This window comes from Oncorhynchus keta, unplaced genomic scaffold (genome assembly GCF_023373465.1).
Source record: "Oncorhynchus keta strain PuntledgeMale-10-30-2019 unplaced genomic scaffold, Oket_V2 Un_contig_2206_pilon_pilon, whole genome shotgun sequence".
Taxonomy (NCBI): Eukaryota; Metazoa; Chordata; class Actinopteri; order Salmoniformes; family Salmonidae; genus Oncorhynchus; species Oncorhynchus keta.
Window position 1 is genome coordinate 500,001 of NW_026282741.1, and position 5,583 is coordinate 505,583.

A 5,583-nucleotide genomic window follows, 5' to 3' on the forward strand; every position below is an offset into this window, starting at 1 on the left:
TAGGGAAACGGATGAGACTAACTAAAAGGAATACCTATGACTAGGGAAACGGATGAGACTAACTAAAAGGAATACCTATGACTAGGGAAACGGATGAGACTAACTAAAAGGAATACCTATGACTAGGGAAACGGATGAGACTAACTAAAAGGAATACCTATGACTAGGGAAACGGATGAGACTAACTAAAAGGAATACCTATGACTAGTGAAATGGATGAGACTAACTAAAAGGAATACCTATGACTAGGGAAACGGATGAGACTAACTAAAAGGAATACCTATGACTAGGGAAACGGATGAGACTAACTAAAAGGAATACCTATGACTAGGGAAACGGATGAGACTAACTAAAAGGAATACCTATGACTAGGGAAACGGATGAGACTAACTAAAAGGAATACCTATGACTAGGGAAACGGATGAGACTAACTGAAAGCCCAGGGTGTGGGGTTCTGGAAACGGGACACCTATGACTAGTGAAGTTTGGACTGATTAACCTTTCTAGTGCAGGGGTACCGCTAGCAGAACACCTCGACAACATTCCGTTGAAAAGGCAGCGCACGAAATTCAAAAAATATTTTTCAGAAATATGTAACTTTCACACATTAACAAGTCCAATACAGCAAATGAAAGATAAACATCTTGTTAATCTACCCATCGTGTCCGATTTCAAAAATGCTTTACAGCTAAAGCACAACATATGATTATGTTAGGTCTCCGCCGAGTCGAAAAAACACAGACATTTTTCCAGCCAAAGATTGAGGTCACAAAACAGAAATATAGATCAAATGAATCACTAACCTTTGATGATCTTCATCAGATGACTCTCATAGGACATCATGTTACACAATACATGTACGTTTTGTTCGATAATGTGCATATTTATATCCAAAAATCTCAGTTTATATTGGCGCCTTACGTGCAGTAATGTTTTGATTCCAAAACATCTGGTGATTTAAGTAGAAATACTCATAATAAACATTGACAAAAGATACAAGTGTTATTCACAGAATTAAATACTTCTCCTTAATGCAACCGCTGTGTCAGATTTTAAAAAACTTTACGGAAAACGCAATATCTGAGAACGGCGCTCATTTTGGAATAGCCGCCATTATGGAATCAACAAATTTAGAAACAACACCATAAATTGTCACTTACCTTTGATGATCTTCATCAGAAGGCACTCCCAGGAATCCCAGTTCGACAATAAATGACTGATTTGTTCCATAAAGTTCCATCATTTATCTCCAAATAGCCAATTGTTGTTAGCGTGTTCAGCCCAGTAATCCATCGTCATGAGGCGCGAGCACTTCATCCAGACAAAAACTCTAAAAGTTCCGTTACAGTCCTTTAGAAACATGTCAAACGATGTACGGAATCAATCGTAAAATTAACATAAAACATCAATAATGTTCCAACCGGAGAATTCCTTTGTCTTCAGAAAGGCACTGAAACGAGATGTAACTCTGTCGGGAGCACACATCATGAGACCGAGGCACTATGCCAGACCACTGACTCAAACAGGTCTCATGAGCCCCTCCTTTATAGTAGAATTCTCATTCAAGTTTCAAAAGACGGTTGACATCTAGTGGAAGCCCAAGGAAGTGCAACCTCATCCATATCTCAATGTGTACTCAGTAGGCCAAGCTTTGAAAAACTACAAACCTCAGATGTCCCACTTCCTGTTTGGATTTTTCTCAGGTTTTTGCCTGCCATGTGAGGTCTGTTATACTCACAGACATCATTCAAACATATATTAGCATCTGGGATAGAGTAGGAGGCAGTTCAAAATGTTCTACCTTTAAAATGAAGGTAGATCCAAGTAAAGGCTTTAGTACCAAATATTAAGCTGATAAACCAGCACCAACTTTTTGAAGGTTCTAACAGATTTGTTAAACAATAAGTTTTATATTTTGACTAAATTGATGCAGCAGGTTAAAATGATAAGACCAGAAAGGGGCTCTGTGTAATGGCTCTCGTCGAAAGGAGTGGACCAAAGCGCAGCGTGGTAAGTGTTCAAGATTCCTTTTATTCAAAAACCACTTAAACAAAAACAACAACGCGAAAAACGAAGCGCACAGTTCTGTCAGGTACAGACACTAAACAGAAAACAAGATCCTACAAAACCCAAACGGAAAACGGCAACTTACGATCCCCAATCAGAGACAACGATAGACAGCTGCCTCTGATTGGGAACCACAACACTCGGCCAAACACAAAGAAATAGAAAACATAGACTTTCCCACCAGAGTCACACCCTGACCTAACCAAACATAGAGAATAAATAAGGATCTCTAAGGTCAGGGCGTGACACTCTGGGATTGTTTGTTTAAGTGTTTAAGTGTTTATTCCACTTAATGGAACATTGTATTACCTGATATGTAGGATTCTTTCCAGGACTTGATGGATGTCCATTAATCCAAATGTTAAAAAGTATTTAACAAGCCAGTTAAGTGGCTTAACTGCCTTGTTCAGGGGCAGAACGACAGATTTTTACCTTGTCAACCCGGGGATTCAATCCAGCAGCCTTTCGGTTACTGGCCCAACGCTCTAACCACTAGGCTACCTGCCAACCCATTATGAGCTCCCAAATTAAATAAGCCCAATTTTGTCTGTTTTCATCCTAAATGTTTGTTTAGTCGTGTTAATACAGTATTTGATTTATTGTGTGGGGTCTATTTCATTTGGTTTTAGAGGGGTTTTCATGGGTTAGAGAGGATGTACCTTACAGGTTGTAACTTTTGAATTTTCTGAAGATTTTATTTTTGATTGAACACGTATAAAATGTAAACCTGGTATATAAAATGTTTCAGTTTGAGATGTCTTTAAAATGTAATCTGAGATGAAGGGAAAGAGTTGAATGACCCTAACTTTCTAACATTCTGCTGATCACCTTCACTAGAGAGCCTAGAAACAGTGAGATTTAAAGGTAATATGTAATATCTCAAATTATAATTTGAGGGAGTTCCTGATGAGGAACTTAATCCTAGAATTATGAGATTAATATATTGTATGTTGATATAAATGTACATTCTGCCAATGTTAATGATGTGTGTTAAATTGAGGGGTTTTGATTTTGAGTCACAAAACCAATGTGAATCACTGAGTATCGTCATTCTAAATTTTGGTTGGGTAATTAATTGGGTTTTGACTGATTTGGGAATTTAATGATTTCCCTTACCTATTTATACCTACATCTCTGATGACCTCAATCCTGAGCATAAAGACCCAGATGTGGATCTGAGTGTATAAGGTACCCAGAGAGGGGTGTCTGTCATGCTGACCCCTATCTTTGGGCTTAGTGCCAGTGTGATGACTGTCCTATTTGCTGTAATGAAGCTTGTGTGTGATTTATTTTTTCTGTTTCATTTTCTGTTCCAGATTGACTGTGTTATTAAGATAAGAAAGGTCTAAAAACCTAGCAACCAAAATAAAGTTTGTTTACCATGGATGAGATGTAAGGTGCCATAAATATGTACTGTTTTAAAATGTATGTTTACCAATAATTATGTGATGCTTGAATGCTTACATTTAGCTTCTTGAGAGGGGTGTCACGTTTGTTTGTAGAGACGGCGCAGCGGATGTTGAGTTGCTCATTTATTAAAAGTGAAACTTAGCAAAACAAAACAATAAAACAGTACCCCCCAAAGGTGCGGATTCCGGCCGCAAAACCTGAAACAACTGGGGAGGGTAGGCGGGGGGTGATTAGTATCGGTGGCGGCTCTAGTGCAGGTCGTAGCCCCCACTCAGCTCGCGGATCCGCTAGCATCTGTGGTGGCTCTGGTGCAGGACGAAGAACCCTCTCATCCCGCAGATCCAGCCATGGACCCGGGCTGAACACTGTGCCTGGACTGGACCTAGGTGCAGAAGAAAACTCCTGCCATGGAGCTGGACCGGACGCCGTGCCTGGACTGGGCACCAACGCAGAAGAAGACTCTGGCCTTGGAGCTGGACTGGACGCTGTGCTTAGACTGGGCATCGGTGCAGTGGAAGGCTCCCCCCATGGAGCTGGAGGTTCCGGACCGTGGACCATCTCAGGCGGTTCCGGACCGTGGACCATCTCAGGAGGTTCCGGACCGTGGACCGTTGTTGGAGGTTCCGGACTGTGAAACGTCTCCGGAAGCTCTGGACTGGGAATCGTTGCCGGAAGCTCTGGACTGGGGACCGTCGACTAAAGCTCTGGACAGGGGATGCTTACTGGAGGCCTAGTGTGTGGAGCCGGCACAGGTGGCGCCAGACTGGTAACACGCACTTCAAGGCGAGTGCAGGGAGCAGACACAGGACGTACTTGACTGGGAAGGCGCACTTGAGGAAGAGTGAGGGGAGCAGGCACAGGAGGTACCTGACTGGGAAGGCGCACTTGAGGGAGAGTGAGAGGAGCAGGCACAGGACGTACCAGACTGGGGACACACACTTCAGGGAGAGTGCGAAGGAGGAGACACATGACGTACCGGACTGGAGAGGCGTACTTGAGGCCAGAAGCATGGAACCGGCACAGGTCGCACCAGACTGCTAACTGGATCCTCTGGTCAGATGTTGAGCAGAACACACTTGCACTACATCTCTCTCATCTCTCTCTCTCCCAACTTCGCCATTTCTTCCCTGACAGTCTCTGGCTCTTCCCTTTGCTCAGCCGCCAGCTCCATGTGCCACCCCCCAAAAAACATGTGGTTGTCCTTGGGCTTTCTGTAGCCGCACTGTCCTCCATAATCTCCTTCCGTCTGTCGCCAAGGAAGAATTTCGTATCTCCCCATCACTTCCTCCCACTTCCTGGTTCGATGGGATATTCTGTCACGTTCTTTTGTAGAGACGGACCAAGGCGAAGGAGTTCCACATAATTTATTAAAATTGAAATCTCGTCAAATCGTCCCAGCGTGTTTTCCGTGAGTTACCGTCTCTCTTTGTTTTCTACTTCCTTTTTGCCCTGACCCTACCTGCCGTTCTGTACCTTGTTGACTCTGCCTTGGATTACGAACCTCTGCCTGCCCTGACCCTGCCTGCCGTTCTGTACCTTGTTGACTCTGCCTTGGATTACGAACCTCTGCCTGCCCTGACCCTACCTGCCGTTCTGTACCTTGTTGACTCTGCCTTGGATTACGAACCTCTGCCTGCCCTGACCCTGCCTGCCGTTCTGTACCTTGTTGACTCTGCTTTGGATTACGAACCTCTGCCTGCCCTGACCCTACCTGCCGTTCTGTACCTTGTTGACTCTGCCTTGGATTACGAACCTCTGCCTGCCCTGACCCTGCCTGCCGTTCTGTACCTTGTTGACTCTGCCTTGGATTACGAACCTCTGCCTGCCCTGACCCTACCTGCCGTTCTGTACCTTGTTGACTCTGCCTTGGATGACGAACCTCTGCCTGCCCTGACCCTGCCTGCCGTTCTGTACCTTGTTGACTCTGCCTTGGATGACGAACCTCTGCCTGTCCTTGATCTGCCCTTGTGCCTGACCCTTTGTGATAATAAATATTGTGAGAACCAAGCCCCCTGTGTCTGGGTCATATCCTGAGTCGTGGTAATACGGCCTGACATTATCACAACAACATGTTTCCAATACAAAACGCATCATCTGGTTATTGAC

General features: G+C 44.1%; 1 long non-coding RNA gene across 1 annotated transcript in view; it reads right to left on the reverse strand.

Moving 5' to 3' along the window:
• LOC127921336 (uncharacterized) overlaps positions 1 to 392 on the reverse strand; it is an 801-nt gene extending 409 nt beyond the window's left edge. Inside the window, exons 1-2 of the long non-coding RNA XR_008108716.1 lie at positions 240 to 392; positions 1 to 198 (exon numbers count right to left, since the gene is read on the reverse strand). The exon at positions 1 to 198 is cut by the window's left edge and continues 130 nt beyond it. This is a non-coding gene — a long non-coding RNA (uncharacterized LOC127921336). The remainder of the gene's footprint in view (positions 199 to 239) is intronic.
• Between the last annotated feature and the right edge of the window lie 5,191 nt (positions 393 to 5,583).